The sequence below is a fragment of the Panthera leo genome, chromosome C1 (genome assembly GCF_018350215.1).
Source record: "Panthera leo isolate Ple1 chromosome C1, P.leo_Ple1_pat1.1, whole genome shotgun sequence".
Taxonomy (NCBI): Eukaryota; Metazoa; Chordata; class Mammalia; order Carnivora; family Felidae; genus Panthera; species Panthera leo.
The window spans coordinates 201955328-201972743 of record NC_056686.1 but is presented as its reverse complement, the minus strand read 5'-3'; the positions used below and the strand labels follow the sequence as shown (position 1 = coordinate 201972743).

The window sequence follows — 17416 nt, the reverse complement described above, 5'->3', positions numbered from 1 at the left end:
CCCCAGCCAGGGGGTTAGCTGGTGCCCTGTTGTGAATGAGTATTTTGAGTTAAACTAGTAGCAGGTAACTGGGGCCTAGCAGTTGACCTTCAAGCACTTCAGCTTCCTAACCCACAAACTGCCAGTCTTCTTGTCTTTCTGGAAAGTGACTTTGTATCCAGAATTTTTATTTCTAGAATCTCAGAATCCTTGGAATCCTTGCCCTTCTTTAAACTCAGAGACCAGAGGGGCCAGGCACTGGCCACAGGTCTGGAGAGCATGTCCCTCAATGGACTTACCACCATGCTTGGACTTTGGTAGTTACTGCAGATATTGTGTTAAATAATTTTCACTTTTTCATGTTTTTGATGTTTGATTTGATCTGGTTTTCACTGTGTCTTTTACAATATTTTCACTATAGGGCACCTGAGTGGCTCAGATAGTTAGTTGAGCATCCAACTCTTGATTTTGGCTCAGGTCGTGATCCCAGGGTCATGAGATTGAGCCCCACGTTGAGCTCCATGCTGGACGTGGAGCCTGCTTGAGATTCTCCTTCTCTCTCCCTCTTTCCCTCATCCCTGCTTGTGTGCATGCACTCTCTCAAATTAAAAAAATAATAATAGGGGCGCCTGGGTGGCGCAGTCGGTTAAGCGTCCGACTTCAGCCAGGTCACGATCTCGCGGTCCGTGAGTTCGAGCCCCGCGTCGGGCTCTGGGCTGATGGCTCGGAGCCTGGAGCCTGTTTCCGATTCTGTGTCTCCCTCTCTCTCTGCCCCTCCCCCGTTCATGCTCTGTCTCTCTCTGTCCCAAAAATAAATAAAAAACGTTGAAAAAAAAATTTAAAAAAATAATAATAAAATAAAGTATTTTCACTATAAAATAGTGGTACATATAAAGGAAAATATATGATGTACATAAGGCATAAAGGATAATAAAGCAAATACCGTGTACCCACCAGTCACTGCATTTTAAAGCAATTAACAGTAATTTTCAGCCCCATTCCCCTCCATCCCCTGTCCCTCTTTCCTGTTTACCCTCAGTGGGTTGAAAACAGTGGGCAGAGCAGCTGGGGAAGCCTGAGGGTCATTCTGTTCCCTTCTCCACAGAAGTGGCCCCAGACGTACATTCGTCTAATGGGAGTTTAGACATTGACCATCAGTGTTATTTTCGTTAACAGGAAGGCTGATCAGGACACAGTTTATCCCTCTCAGTCCCTCCCTGCCCCCAATAAAATGGAATATCTATTTAAGATGCATTTCCCAAGAAGAACTCTGACAGCTTTGGTTTCTTCTTCTGGCTGTTTATGTCTCCCTCTTGCCCTTGCCCTCCCTAAACCTAAACATCTATAATGATCCAGATAGTTCCAGGACTTCATTGATTTTTCATCCTGCTTCATTTTGTCTGGCTCCTACAAGTGAAATATCTAAACTGCCCAGGTTTGCCTGCCAGGGTTGGTCACATAGACAGAGGACAGGCCGCTCTCCCCCTCCCTTTGAGCCCTCGAGCCACTGGACATTATTAGTGTCTTCTACAGCAGGCTCACAGAAACCAGCAGCTACAGGTTTTACAGAATTAAGATTATACATAGTCTCAACTATTAAGGAATTCATAATCCAGTGGAATATTAATATACACAAATATACATAGTGTATTATCAACTCTCAGTAAGCTTATTTGTTTTCCTCTTTAAGTTTATTTATTTATAGAGAGACAGCATGAGCACAAGCAGGGGAGGGACAGAGAGAGAAGGAGAGAGAGAATCCCAAGCAGGCTCCACACTCTCAGCTCAGAGCCTGATGCGGGGCTCAAACTCACAAGCCACAAGATCATGACCTGAGCCAAAATCAAGAGTCAAATGCTTAACCAACTGAGCCACCCAGGTGCCCCTGTTTGTTTAAATATTATCTCAGCAATTAATCGTCAGGAAGAAAATTTCATCAATTAGCTTAAGTGAAAAGGGAATATACTGAAAAGGCACAGAGAGATCTCTTGGTACCTAATTTCAGGGCACTTAACCGTGCCTCACAGGGGCTGGAAAGGTGGCTTCTTTCCCAGAGATCTCAAATCACTTTTTATCCCTCATGCCCACCCCCTGGCCAGTTTGCTTCTGCTCCCACAAACTACTGACTGGCACGGGGCTTTGGTTTGACTTGTTGCTCACTCGGACTAACTCTACGTGGCCGTTCTAACTAAGCATCCACTGTTGTTCAGTGAAAGTCCACAGCAGGGTTTTTTTTTTACCCAAAGGTCCGTGGTTCCCTTGAAAATCCATGCTTAGAATTCAGGGATTCGTGAATCGGGTGGAGGGGAAAATTGCAACCTTATCTTCATTAACCTGTAATTGAAATTTGGCATTTCTTTCTCTTATAAACAGAAACCACTACAGCATTAGCAGCGCCTACAACTTTTGTCACCAATAGATATTACAGATATTTTTATATCATTTTATATATGAAATAATTTATATATGAAATTTTATCAAGAAATATAGTTTATATTCACTGCTGTTTGAAATGACAAGTTATTAGGCCCACGGCTAGATCTTGTAGTTTAATATATTAATAAAGAAGCATACATATTAATGTATTACTCATTTTAAAAAATATTTTAAAAAACACCATTTTAATTCATTGGTTTTCTTTGTAATCTTATATGTCTTATTTTTTATTTTTTTTAAATGTTTATTTATTTTGAGAGAGAGAGAGAGAGAGACTGTGAACAAGGGATGGGCGGAGAGAGTAAGAATCCCAAGCAGGCTCTGCATTGTCGGCACAGAGTCTGATGTGGGGCTCGAACTCACAAACTGGGAGATCATGACCTGAGCTGACATCAAGAGTTGGATGCTTAACCGACTGAGCCATCCAGACACCCCTCTTGTATGTTTTTTTGTACATATTTGGAAGAGTCCTCAGCCTTCACCAGACTTCATAGGAGTCCATGGCACACACAAAAAAGCAAAGAATGCCTGCTCTATGGCTTTTGGGTCACATATTGGATGGAGAGAATCTGATTGGTCTAAGGATTGAGTTCTCTTGGGTCAGATGTCCACCCTTGGTCTAATTAGCTGGGTTCAGGAGATCTGGGTCACATAGTACAGATTTGACCACCTCATCTTGCCCTTTTATGGGGGTATGTGGGTGAATAGAATACACCTCCAGAGAAGGGAGCTTAAGTGACCTGGCCACCTTAACTTACTTTGTAGTCATTTGTATTTGATATAGAGAACAGTTTTCTTCCTACTTGTATTGTATCATCTATCTAGGAAAATGGCTCCATTGGTGCAGTATGCGACTCTTAATCTCTAGATTGTGAGTTCGAGCCTCCCATTAGGTGTAGAGATTACTTAAAAATACAATCTTTAAAAAAAAAAAGAAAAGAAAGTATGTAGTGTTGGTTGTCAAAGGAACCAGTAGAATGTGGATAGATCAATATGAATCCAGAAAGAGATCTACTGATCGTCTAAGTAGTAGCATCATGTTAGTATGGCAAGAAAACACAGTTTGTAATTGGAATTAATAGTAAAGTTTTAATACTGAGTGAAAAAAAAAAATCTCTTCTTCCCCCAGCCAGGATCATGGATCCTGGAAGAGCCATTCTTTCCACATGCATTTTCTCCAAATTATAGCTTCCATGTTTAATCTGTCATAGATGTGCTCAGTGTATTCATCTAGGATATGCAGTCTTTATGCCAGGAAAACAACATGATACTTACTATCTGCTCAAAGAGGAGCAAGGGAGGCTAATGCTGAGGACATGCATTCTTCTAACCTGGGGCTGAGTTAGGAATTTGAGTGCAGAGATTTCCAGAGAATCTCATTTTCCTGTGACAATATCACACAGATGTAGCTGCAAAATCTCATTCCCTACATGACACTGTTTTTCCTTGCTAGCCTTCCTTCAGTCATGCCACTAATTCTGATCAATCTGGCAACAGTGATTTGGGCTGGGGGCTATTAGTTCGCTGGTTCCTGTAGATTTCCCCCCTATTTTCAATTCAGTGTGCTGTTCTGAATTAACGGACATATATCTACCCCAGCTCCACCCTCCAGGTCTACCCCATGGCATTGCTTCCGTTTGTCTCCAGCGTAGGTTAAGAGCAGAGAGTTTGGGGGCAGAGTTTGGAAATCCCTGACAAGGGTGAAAAATCCTGCCTGCTTCCTGCTGTTCTCTCAAGGCAGACTGGGCACAGACCTGTATCATAGAACTGAACATACTTTGCTGAACCCATAATCATTCATTTATTTCTTTGGACCTAGCATAATCTGGCTCACAGAAGGTGCCAAGTAAGTGACTAAATTTATTTGTTTCTGTAGCTTGAGATTTTTTTTCCTTGATCCTGCTTTCGGGAATTATCTCCTGCTATTAAGCAAGATTTATTCTGTGTATGTGTGCGTGTGCGTGCACATGCGTGTATACCCTTGTTTATTTAATAAAGAATTTAAAGCAGCTTTTTCAATAACCCTTTGAATTTTATTATCTCCCAGTCCCCAGACCTGGAAAACAGTGTTCCCTTTACCTATTCCCAGAAAACTTGCAGCAGAATATATTTACTAGAGTCTAATTCAGCATCCCTGGACCTCAGACTGGCTTTAGCAGGAAGCAGACTTTGGGATGAAGTCAGGCTCAGTGATAGAGAAGCTCAGACTGTGGGAAGCTGCCATCAGAAAATCTCAGGGCATTGAATTTGAAAGGTGCTAAGGGCTCAGAACCTCTAGGTCTAGTTATTCCTTCTCCGCAGGACTTAGGGAGACCCTTGCCTCTCTTCCCCCCACCTCCCATCCCATCTCCTATCCCAATTAGTACATCCTTTGCTGATACCAACAGTTTTTGCTCCTAGCAAACTGATATGAATAGCTTTAAATTTTTTTTTAATGTTTATTTATTTTTGAAAGAGACAGAGACAGAATGCAAGTGGGTTAGGGGCAGAGAGAGAGGGAGACACAGAATCCAAAGCAGGACCCAGGCTCCAGGCTCTGAGCTGTCAGCACAGAGCCCGACGCAGGGCTTGGACCCACGAGCCGTGAGATCATGACCTGAGCCGAAGTCGGACACTCAACCAGCTGAGCCACCCAGGCGCCCCTGAATAGCTTTTTTAAATAAGAACTTGCAGAAATGGCTCTGAGGTTGTGCCGTGTGCCCTAACTTAAACTCTACTGGGTTATGGGAATCTAGGACTGCAAAAGGAAGAACTAAGAAGTCCCCAGAGTTCCAGCCTCTTGTTTTTTGGACTGAGTGAGAGATTGGCAGTCAAGGGCCCATATCTAACTGAGCTAGTCAAAAGAAGATCCTCAGCCAGGATTGGGAAAAACTTCCATCCCAAAGCTCAGTGAATATAGGTTGTAGGCTCCATGAGCGAAGTAGTCATGTCTGTACCCCCAAACTGAACGCCCAGCACATACTTCAGAGCCTGGCACATAGTAGACACTTGGTAAATATTTGCAGAATGAACCTGAATTCTAGGAACTCACAGCCTGGTTGGGGAGGCAGGAAATGAGTAAACAAACGAACAGTTGAAAATTATTGTAATTGTTTGGAGGGAAAAGAACAGAGTTCTATAAGGACAAATACTTTAGATGATATGGTCCAGGGGCCTGAAGAAGTGACATTTAAACAGACATCTAAAAGATGAGAAGGGACCAGCTTTGAAGCCAGCAGGGGATAGATATATAAGAGATGCTGTTAAACCCCTAGCCAGTTAGAAGTAATGCCGAGGAGGAAGTCTGCATGCCTATTTATCTAGATTCTTGTAGGCTATTTATAGAAAAAAAAAAAGGAGGGTCTACTGTTGATTCATGGTTAGTGTGTTCGCCGCTGCCCCCACCCCACACCGTTCCTTACATATCCAGCTTTGTTTTATAATACCTTAGACCTGGTGTTATTGACTGGGAATCAAAGGCTCTAGTGTGTGGCTGGCCACGAAGAACAATTATTTGTTTATGGGTCTGACTCCTCAACCAAAATATGAGCTTCTTGAAGGCAGTGAACTCCATCTTATCCTTAGGACATGGCACACTGTGTGGCATATTCAACAATTTCGTTGAATGATTGAATTGCTAATAACAGTTAATATAATATTTATTGAGCGCTTTCTGTGTGCCAGGCAGCGTAGCAAGCATTTCACATGCATTATCTCATCTAATCCTCATGATAACTCTGTAACGCAGGTAGTATTATTATTCCTGGGGTTACAGTTGGAGAAACAAAGGGCTACTAGCAAGATAAAGTGATGGATTGGGGATCCAAGTGTAAGCGTTTCAACTCCAAAGCCCACACTGTTCAGCTGATTGAAGTGCTTCTTCTGGTTGCCTTCAAGGAACACAAATTGCTTGGAACTCTCAAAGGAATGTGATTAATACGTCTCACACATTATCTCATTTAACAATCCTCTCGGCAACCCTCATTGATGGGAATTATTTTTCTCATTTTATGGAGAGAAAATTGAGGCTCGAAGGGATTAAGTCACTTAGCTAAGATCATAAAATGGATATGTAAATGGGGAGGGGCGTATTTTCAGAGTCGGGCACGTGTGACTCTGGATCCTGTGTTCTGTCCCTGTTCTGTGCTAACTCCGGTCACTCAGTCACTAGGCAGGAGTCTGCTCCACTGACTGTATTAAAGCCCTTTAAAAGTTGTCCAAGCCTGTTGAGAGCCTAAGCGTCTATTCCTATTTTAGTATAGGTGCTGCCGAAGCGAGCACAAAGCGTCTGTTCCTAAAAGAGGAAACAGAATGGAGAATGGCAAGAGGAGGGGGGAGAGCAGAGACTTTATCTTTTTTAAAAATCCTTTTAAAAATTGAGTTACAATTTGTATACTTTAACATTTACCAGAAGTGTGCGATTCAGTGGTTTTTAGCATGCTCACAGGGTCGTACAGCCATAGCTGCTATTGTGATTCCAGAACCTTTTTATCACCCTAAAAAAAGAAACTCTGTGCTGATCCGCAGTCACTCTTTATTTCCCCCCCATCCCTCAGCTCCTGGAAATTGCTAAACTACTTTGTCTCTAGGTGGATTCGCCTATTCTGAATATTTTACACAAATGGAATTATACAATATGGGGCATTTTGCATCTGGCTTCTTTCACTTGACTTGATGTTTTCAAGATCCATCTTCTGAAGCAAGTATCAGTACTTTGTTCCTTTTTATGGCAGAATAATTTGCCATTATATGGGTATGGCACATTTTGTTTATCCATTCATCAGTTGGTCGACACTCGTGTTGTTTCCACTTTGGGATTATTATGAATAATGCTGCTATGAACATTCGTGTAAAAGTTTTTGCATGAACATAGTTTTCAGTTCTCCTTGGTATAGACCTAGGAGCACAATTGCTGGGGCATATAGTGACTCTCCATTTAACTCTTTGAGCAACTGCCAGATTGCTTTCCATGGTGGTTTATCTTTTATTAATAAACGTTTTAAATTGAAGTGTAAGATATATACAGAAAAGTGTCCATATGATAAGCAGAGAGCTTGAAGAATCGTTACAAAGTGAGCATGGCCATATAATCAGCACCCAAATCAGGAACCAGAAACTTTCAGTTCTGCTCAGTACATGCCATCTCTAAAGGGTTGCCGCTGTCCCGACTTCTAATACGATAGGTTATTTTTGCCTGTTTTGAACTTCATATACATGGAACTATATACATGATATATACTCTTTTATGCCTGACTTCTTTCACTCAATAAAATGTTTATGAAGTTTGCCCGTGTTGTGGAGAGCAGTGCTTTGTTAATTTTCATTTCTGGATAATATTTCATTGTAAGATCATTCCGCAATTTATCCATTTGCACTGGATACATACATAGAATTGGAATGGTCTCTTCGTCGTTACACATATGTTTAGGTTTAGTAGATGTTGCCAGTCTTCCAAAGTGACTCTCAGTTTGTACTCACACAAGCAGCGTCTGAGAGTTCTGGTTGTACCAAATCCTTGTCAACACATATCATCTGCCCTTTCCCTATTAGCCATTATGTTAAGTATGTAGCGGCACCCTATTGTGGTTTTAACTTCCCTAATAACTAATGGGGTTTTGTACATTTTCATGCAATTATTGGTCATTTAGATTTGACCAAGCCTTTTGTCAATTTTCTCTCGAGTGATTTGTCTTTTTCATATTGATTTTTAAGAGTTTTCCATAGATTCTTCATATATTCTAGAAATGAGTCCGTTATTGCTTGTATGTATTGCAGGTATTTTCTCCCATTCTGTAGCTTGCTGTTTTGCTCTTGGTGGTATCTGTTGGTGAACAGAAGTTCCTAATTTTAGTGTAGTCTAGTTTATCAATCTTTTCCTTTGTGATTTGTATCCTAGTAAATCTTTACCTACCTAAGGTCATGAAGATCAGGCCCCTCTCATGAGTGTGCGTGTGTGTGTGTGTGTGTACTTATGTGTATATGGGGAGGCGGTGCATCACCCTCTAGAGTAAGATTCTGCAGGGTAGACAGGATACTGTGTTACCCTACAGGGAGCAGGCAGAAGGCGCGGTGGTGGTGGGGGCAGGGAGCCCATGAGGTGACAGCCGCCATGGGCTGTGTTCCCAGCTGTCAGGCGTGTAATCTGGAGTGAAAGAGAATCCCTTTAGTGGTAGAGGTCCTACAGAGAATACTAGCGGGTCCTCTAAATCACCTCTGTGTCCTGTAGACCCAGCTGACTGTCCTCTCTTCTCCACTGGAACAAGAAAGAAAATGAAATCTGCACTTCTGAACAGTTGCTCGTGGCACAGGGCAGGGATCCAGAGCTTTCAAAGCCAGGTGCCTGCCTTATAGCTGTGATTTTTGTTGTTATTAAATATGACGCTTTTTCTTTCTGATTTTTACCACATTGTTTCATCTCCGTTTGGGGAAAGGATGGTGAGGCGGCTGAACTTGAGAGAGGTGCTTGATGGTCATTCAGACTGGTTGTCTCCCCAGCACAGGCTGGCCGGAGTCCCCTCCCTGAGCCAGAGCTGACAGGAGCTGCTTGTTCTTGGAGAAGGAGTGGGAGCTGCTGCTGAAGTTTCTGAGGGGCTCCGAGGATTCCTCCCCCCCAGGAAACCACTTTGGTCCCCCAGCCCCTTTGCCGCTTGTGAGGCGCTCCCCAGACTAGAAAGCCGCGGTTTGTGCTGGGGCTGGGTGGGGCTTTGGGACAGTTTAGGCTTGGCCCTGCAAAGGGGAGGGGTGGCTCTGGAGTGAGCAAAGGGTCACAGCTTAGGCTGTACCATTTGCTTGTCACCTTGAGAAGTTCCACCTTGTCTAGCAAAACCTCCTTTCAGAGGCAGCCACCACAAAGGGCTCTTATGAGAGCGGCGGCCCCCACCCCCCCCTTCACTTCCACTCCCTTTACCATTATTTTTCTTTTGGGGCAGAGCTGAGGGGCCTTCCTGCTATGACTTTGAGGGGCTGTACTTATTTTAAAAGGAGATTTAGAGTCTAGAGCCTCCCTGTACCAGAGACTCCTGTTTCTGATTTTCTAGTACCATCGGAGGACATGCCAGGGCTTGAGTAAGGCTTTCCTTCTCTGGAGGGCCTTCTGTCTTTTCCTTCTGTCAGCCTCTTGGGCTATTTGGGGAGTTAAGAAGTAGGTGAGGGCTAGCTTCTAGTACTGGACCTCAGAATGGGGACCAGCTTCCTTGTGGGGAATGGGTTGCGGGGGCAGAAGGGAGACATGCGTGTCTCGTGGGGTGTCTCTAAGAGGTATTAGAGCATAGTGGTTCAGGGGTACGTTCTGGAGTCCGGCTTCCCAGGTCTTCTACTTCCCCACCCTACCACTTTCTAGTTGTGGCCTTGGTTAGGTTACTTAACCTCTCTGGGCCCTTGTTTTCTCATATATAAAATGACAATGATTTTAGTGCCTTGCTGATAGGGTTACTGTGGAGATTAATTGAGATAATGCATTAAAATGCTTAGCCCAGTACCTAGTACATTAAAAGTGTCTCCAAATGTTAATCTTACTAATATTATTTAAGCCATCTACTTGGACATCTCTTTTATAGTCTCTCTTCCCATCTCCCGTCTCTTCTAGCTGTGCAGTTCAGGGAGCTCACTAGGCCTCAAGTGGAACCAGAAAAATCTGAATAATACAAGTAGGACTGGACTTTATCTCGAACTGTTTTGAACTATGCGCGTATCTTATCTCCATTGCATTTCCAGCACCGTGAGAGAGAGGCAGCAAAATTATCCCATTAGAAGGGCAGGCCACAAAGTGATTTACTGATTTGACTAGACGGCATACCTGCGTGCCTGAATGTAAGAACGCATGCACGCAGCCATTCTCCCACCTCGCGTTAACGTGGGGAGGGGCAAGATGGACTGCAGTTGATTTGCAGGGTCCCCAGTGCAAGATTTTTTTTTCCCCCAAACACAAGATTAAGTCCAGACCTGTCTGTGCTCTCTCCTTAGCAGAGCCCAGCGCTGAGTGGGCGGGTGCTCAGGAGCTAGAGGCTGCCGGGAGAGCACGGTGAGGTCAGCAGCGGCGGGCAGAGTGGTCAGGGTAGGCCTGGTGGGGCCCAGACCCAAACAAAGCTAACCCAGACCAAACACAGGAGCGGCCTCAGCCGTCTGGACTTCACATGCCGTCTTCAAGGGCAGCGTGCCTTGTGTGCTCAGGGTACTGTGTTCTCTCCCAAATCAGCAAGATTTGCAATCAGCGAACTGAGAGAACTCACAGGGGTGCTCTGTGAGGGACAAGACAGAGGCTGGATCTTGCTTGAAGCTCCAAAACTGCTCATCCAAGTGAGCTGCTGTGGAGTAACTGAAGTGCGGAGGAGGGAGAGCCAGCGGTTGTATTTGCAAAACCTGGATATTAATGCCATCTCTCTCTTTTTTCTGTCCCATTAATGTTTTTTTTTTTTTTCTCTCAGACTCTGAAGAAACAGAGATCAATCCCATCAAAATACATTTGTCTGTCAACTGTGGATGATGTATCTGCAGGTCATGTTTTATGTTTTTCTACTTTCCAAATAGCCTTTGTTGATTGAGCATGTGTTGGTTTAAAATGGAAATGGCGTGGCAGAGCCTTTTGCACCAGGCACATTAGGGAGCAGGAAGGGGTGGTGGGAAAGGGTTCCTGGCGGAAGCATCGTTGGACAAATTGGGCTGGTTGGAATGATTTTGCTGAAGTTTTTTGGGGAGCAAGCTGCTTGTGCTCTGTGTGCCTCTGGAGAGGGTAGCTTTACTCTCCAGGGTCGCACCTGCCCCACCAGAAAAAAAAAGAGGGTGAGGAGGATGAAAAGCAAGATCTTGACCTCTTGGGTAGGTCCTGAACTTGGGAGATCAAAGTAGATCTTTGAGAAGCAACAGAGCAGTTTGGGGTAGATTGGGAGACATAATATATACCGAGCTGGCAACCTTTACATTATTGCGTGTGACCCTTCTAGCAGTCTCATATGAACAGGTGTCACTAGGTATCCTTGCTTTTCTGGTGAGGGAACAGAGCCAAAAGAGGTTAGGAACATAGATGCTGACTGGCAAAGTGAGGATTTAAAGCCAGGACTTGTTGGTACAGAAGCCATCTGGCCTTGGTCCTGACCAGAGTCTGAGGAGTGGGCTAGTGTGGCAATGGTGGGCAGTGAACTCCCTGAGGGCTACCAACCAGGGTTTCCATGACAGTGTGTCCCTGCTCTGGGCTTTGACTTCTCACTGAACTGTTGGAAGAGCAGTGGGGAAGGGTTAATAATTGAGTCAGACCTGGTTTCTCTGTCTGCACTAGAGCATCAAGACATTTCTTGAGCCTCCTTGGCACTGGACTTTTCCAGGCAAGAGAAGTCTCGGTGTGCCTTGCAAAGGGAAGGGACAGACATTTCTTGGGTTCTTCCTCTACTCTCTCATTTAATCCTTCCATGAACCATGACCATAGTTGTTGTTAGTTACCCCCCCCCCATCCCACCCATCTACCCATCCCTCCATCTCTCTTTCTCTCTCTCTCTCAAGATCAGACATTGATTAAGTATAATAACTTGCCCTAAGTGTTCCTGCTAGCAAATAGACCTAAGGTACAAATCCAAGTCTTTGGACTCTCAAGCCAGACCTTAAAGCTTGCTTCTACTTCTCTTTTTTCTTCTAAGAATTTATTTTTCTAATCCCTGGATAATCTTCCTGCTTCCTCTTTGAGTGAGAAGCCGCTTTGGGCTTTCTCTTTTTATACCGTGATACTTCCCCTGGGCATTGGATTCACCTTTCCTTCTAGTCTCACCCTTTTGCTACCACAGCTGGCTCTGTGTTGCAGACTTAGAGGTCATTTCAGGTTTCCTTTGGTCTGGGGATTTATTTTCGGTTTCTGGATCATCCCTCTGTGACATCCACCTTCTGTTCTGGAATGGGGTGATCCTTGACTCCTTACGAATGCTACACCCACTCCATCGGCAGATCCTGTTGGCCATACCCTCAGACATACCCAGAATCTGGTCACTTCGTTGCCACCTCCCCTCTACCACCCAGGCCCAGGCTCTCCTGGTCATCCTAGCAGCCTTCTACAAGATCTGCCTACTTCTTCTCTGGTCCTTCAACACTCAGAGTGATGCTTTCAAAATGTAAATCAGATCATTTCACTCCTTTGTAAACTCTAATGGCTTCCCATCCTCCAGAACAAAAGCTAATAAACTACATTAACTGCCGATTTCAAAAAAAATACACAAACACACAGGCACATAGCTGCCATGCTCGTCCTCTGGTACAGGGTGACTGTCTAATTTATCGTGCAAACTAGGACTGAATCAGGGAGAAAGGGACCTCTATTAATGAACGGCAACAGGCATAAGCGGGGACTGGACCCAGGCAAACTGGGAATCTAGTCCCTTGACCCAGAGAGCCATGTGGATCATTCTCTCACTTCTGTTTGGGTTGTTAAAAAATATTAACTCTCTCAGTGAGGCCTTCTTTGGCCTCTGATAAAAATTGCAGCACAATCCTGCCCCAATCCCATAACGCCTGTGCTGATTTATTTTTCTCTGTGGTCACCATCTGATAGAGTGTATGTTTTAATTAGCTATATGTTTGTTGTTGATCCCCCTCTCTAGCATGTAGACTTCAGGAGAGCAGGAGATTTTTTTCTTATCTCTTGTGTTCGATCTGTTATATCCCCAGCATCTCAATCATCCCGAATACCGTAGATGGTCAGTAAATATTTGTTGGGTGAATGGATTGAAGGTGGAGAGGAGCACTGGGGAGTTCTGTTTGTTAGAGTCTTTCTAATTAGTCATCTTCCTAAACCGTTTTTCTCCTTCTTCGCTATTTTGGTAACCCTTTGGTAATGTGGGACCCTAGAAGAATTTTCCAATGTGCCCTTAACCCTAAACGGAGCTAATGATGCAAATCACCATGATTTCCTAAACTGGGACTTGCTTTCTCCAGGCGAGGAAGTTTGTGAACATCCCAGCAGAGTTTACCAGGTTGCGTGAGGGAGGAGAGGAACTCCTACCCTTAGGAAATCATGCTTTGGGGGCTCTGCCCTGGTGTGTGACAGTACAGTCTGTGGGGGCCTGGGGGCTGGGCGCTGCACAGGCTTCTGGGCCTGGTGCTGGCACCAAAGACCTGCTCAGGGCTGACACTTGGTCTGTTCCCTTTTCTCCTTTGTCCCCTACACCCAGTCTCCTCGGCTGTGGGCCCCTATTGAGTAGGGTGAGCTACTGTCAGTCAGGGTCCAGCCTTTCTTTACCCAGGACTCTAAAAGTTTCTTTTCTGAAACAGCTTCAGAGGAAAGGAGGGATGGAGTTGGGGCGGGGTGAGGGTGGGTAGGGAGGTGGAGAGTGAGGTTGGGAATCTGACCTTTTATTTCTTTTTTTTTTTTAATGTTTTATTTATTTTTGAGAGAGAGAGAGAGAGAGAAAGAGAGAGAGAGAGAGAGAAAGCTGGGGAGGGGTACAAAGAGAGGGAGACACAGAATCCAAAGCAGGCTCCAGGCTCTGAGCTGTTAGCACAGAGCCTGATTTGGGGCTTGAACTCACTAACCTTGAGATCACGACCTGAGCTGAAGTTGGACGCCCAACCGACTGAGCCACCCAGGCACCCCACCCCTGTCTAACGTCTTATTTCTAATGGAAAGAGACAATTGGGATCTCTCCAGCAGATCCTGCTGGGGTCAGAGAGTAAGAGGGAGCCTTGGAATTTCTGGACCCCTGGGAGTGAGTTTGAGGACTCATAGTGATGGGAGCTACAGACACAGCTCCACGACAGAGGGGAGTTTGGGCACTGGGAACTGAAATGAGCTGCAGTAGGGAAAAGAAGGGGAAATAAAATGCCCTAGAGGATCTGTAGCTTTGGTTTTCCTAAAGCTTCTGATATGGCCAGATGGCAGGGGCCAAAGTCCCAGCAAACTGGAGATGGGAGAGAAGTGTCGCTGTGGGACTCCTGAAGAGTCACAGTGTAATGGTTAGTGAAGAGGTGCTAAATGTTGCCAAAAGCCTGCAGAGGCAAACTTGGAGAATGCTTCTGACCCCTCACTCTTGATTCAGTATTCGTTTGGAGCCAAGCAAGCCTTGGCAAGCACGGGTGTAGTAGAGAAAGCCACTTTGTGAAACAAAAGGAAACTCCCACGGGCATACCCTTAATTCAAAAAACAAAGCCCTTAGCAATCTGGTGGGTATGAACTTCGCCTTCGGGTCCTGTTTCCCATGAGATACATCAACATGTCTTGTCTTTTCACACCTTTGTGCCTCACATAGCTCCCCACCTTCACAGTCTAACCTTGCACGGCTAGCCAGGTGTCACCCTCCCCACCCCAGGCTTTTTGGGAGACTCTCAAATTCCTCCTCTTTCTTCTTCTCTGGGTTCTTAATACTCTTTGTTTATAACTCTGTGATAACACAACACCTGGAAAAAACCCTACACTGCCCGTTCCTTGCACCTGAATATACTCTTTGAGGCAGGGACTCTTATTTTAAATCTTAGACTAGCTCAGTCCTGTTCTGAGGAGGGCAGGGTACACGTCTTTCCCCCTCGCCCCAGTCCTGCAGTGCCTGGCACGTGGGAGAATCTTAATAGCTTTTTGCTGCGTAGCACTGATTCTGGGTTAATCGGATGAACACATTATACAGTAGACTGACCTGTCTCTTCTTCCCCTCCCCACTCTGGGCAGTGACCTGCTTTGTGGCTGGTACACCTTGCTCCTGGCTCCTTTGTACTTATGGCAGGGGGCACTGCTATTTGCTTTTCTTAGTCCTGACCCCAATGTTCTCCCTTTGATCTCTGCCGCCGGCCCTAGCTCGCCCCTGCCATTGTCCTGCATGGAGCTAATGTTCCTCCTTCCCAAGCCGGGGCCTCTCCACCTCCTTCTCCTTGCATATTGTGAGGATGATGCCTGCGGAGTCAGTGATGATGGGAATGGCTGGAATGGAATTGAGGGATGGCCTCAGCCCCCTGAGGGTTCCAGGTGGGGCCAGCTTTTCAGGTAGAACGTCCATTTTCTCTGCTCATTCCTTCCTTGTTCCCTGAGAGAGTGTGTTCCTGAGCTGGATGGGAGTTTAGGCAAGTGAACTGTGATGTGAGGCAAGAGAGCGTTGTGATCCTGGGAAAGGCTGTGTTGCCCTTTTGACTAAAATTCTGCTGTTTCCGGAAGTAAGCAGGGTAGTCATTGTATGCACGGGCACTAAAGCCCACCTCTCTGGGTTCTAATCCTACTCCACTGCTTGCCAGTAGGCACCACCTCGGGAAAACGGGGTCATACCAGTGCCTGCCATGTTCATTCCTTCACAAATAGTTACTTTGTTTTTAATGTTTATTGATTTATTTTGAAAGAGAGAGAATGCCAGCATGGGGATAGGCAGAGAGAGAAGGGGAGAGAAAGAGAATCCGAAGCGGCCTCCATGCTGTCAGTGCAGAGCCCGACACGGGGCTTGATCCCACAACCATGAGATCATGCCCTGAGCTGAAATCAAGAGCCAGAAGCTTAACTGACTGCGCGGCTCAGGCGCCCCAACTCACAAGTCGTTATTGTTGTTCTAGGTACCAGGGAAACAGCAGTGAACAAGGCAAATGGGTTAATACATTGACAGTATCTAGCACATAGTAAATATGCAGCAAATGTACCCATATTCTCTTTGTAGTACTTTTCAGGGAATACTCAGGTGGGGTGACTTTTGACAACAGCTGCGAGACCAGATGTCCCTGAGACAGGGAAGGATGGAAGAGGTTTAAGATACAGATTCTGTATTTGAACTTAGGTTCAGGACAGCACTGGCTTTAGTGGCCTTTCATTTTGACACTAAATGCAGGAGCTGGCTAAAAATCACCCTAGAAAATTTATGAGTCTGCTTAGTTCCATAGAAAGGGCAGGAGGGGGTGACATGGGACTGCCTAGATTCTGCCTAGCCCATTTGTACAGGCAGCACCATGCCTAACAAGCTGTGTGTGGAGGACCCTTAAGAGAGGCCATCTTTCTTTTCTTTTTTTAAAGATTTATTTTGAGAGAGAGAGAGAGAGCACGTGCACACATGTGAGCGGGTGAGGGACAGAGAGAGAGGGAAAGAGAGAATTCCAAGCATGGGACCCTGACACTGGGCTCGATCTCATGAACCTTGAGATCATGACCTGAGCCAAAATCAAGAGTCAGACGCTTAACTGACTGAGCCACCCAGGTGCCCTGAGAGCCCCCATTTCTTGAGCAGTCTGGAAACATGAGACATAAGGAAGGAGAACAGCTGTTGACCTCTCCACTGTCAGGGCTCTCTGGCTGTAGAGTAGAGGACGTTCTGCTGGAGGAGGTGGCTTGGGGAAGCTGACACTAAGAAGGAGAGTGAGGCGAGGTAGAGGTGTGTGGCCTGATAGTTTGCCTTCCCTGTTTCAGTTTGTTCCTCAGGGCTGTTTTACTCCTGGGGTGATTATTGGCTAGAAGCAAAGTTTCAACTTAAGGCTCCTGATTCATTATCTGTGGTTTCCAGTGGAAGTCCAAGCCTGATGTGGTCCTTAGGGAAATGGGATTGGAGTATAAATGTGTGTTACATTTCCTGGGCATCAACAAGTTTTCCAGCCACCACCCTACTCAGGGAAAGATAATCCTGACTGTGGTTCAGCAACTACTTCACTGCTTCTCCCACTTTCTTTCTTCCAGCCTTCTCCCATGGTGGGTTTCAGAAACGAATGCCCTTATAGCACAGAGCAAGTGCCCTTGACACGAGATGTGGGTCGATCCAGGATGCTTGGATTGGTGCCCATGTGAGCTGCTGGCACAGCTTCCCTCAGAGACCTGCTAGCTTGGCTGGGACCATGACTGTTTGCATGCACAGGGACAGGGGAAGTTACTCTGGGTCCTTTCCAAGATTCCGGAGTGCAGCCAGGCTTAGGACCACGGGATACCATGCTCCTTCATCTCGTTTTTATTGCCTTTCTTCCGTCTTCAGCCATTACTTCAACTCAGTTAAGCCAAGTGTACGAAACTTGAACTAGGCAAAGCATTTTCCTGTAGATGTAAATCCATGGTTCATTCACAAGGAAGGAAACAGAGTGTGATGATAGTGGTATTTCTCAA

The 17416-nt window shown here is 45.4% G+C and overlaps 1 protein-coding gene across 5 annotated transcripts in view; it reads left to right on the top strand.

Moving 5' to 3' along the window:
* The window catches only part of NHEJ1 (non-homologous end joining factor 1), an 81205-nt gene that overhangs the window by 60521 nt on the left and 3268 nt on the right, over nt 1–17416 (top strand). Inside the window, exon 6 of one of the 5 annotated variants that reach the window (XR_006205713.1) lies at nt 10818–10887. The exons of the other annotated variants lie outside the window; for them this stretch is intronic. The gene's annotated coding sequence lies outside the window, so the exon portion shown is untranslated. The remainder of the gene's footprint in view (nt 1–10817; nt 10888–17416) is intronic. 5 annotated transcript variants of the gene reach the window in all.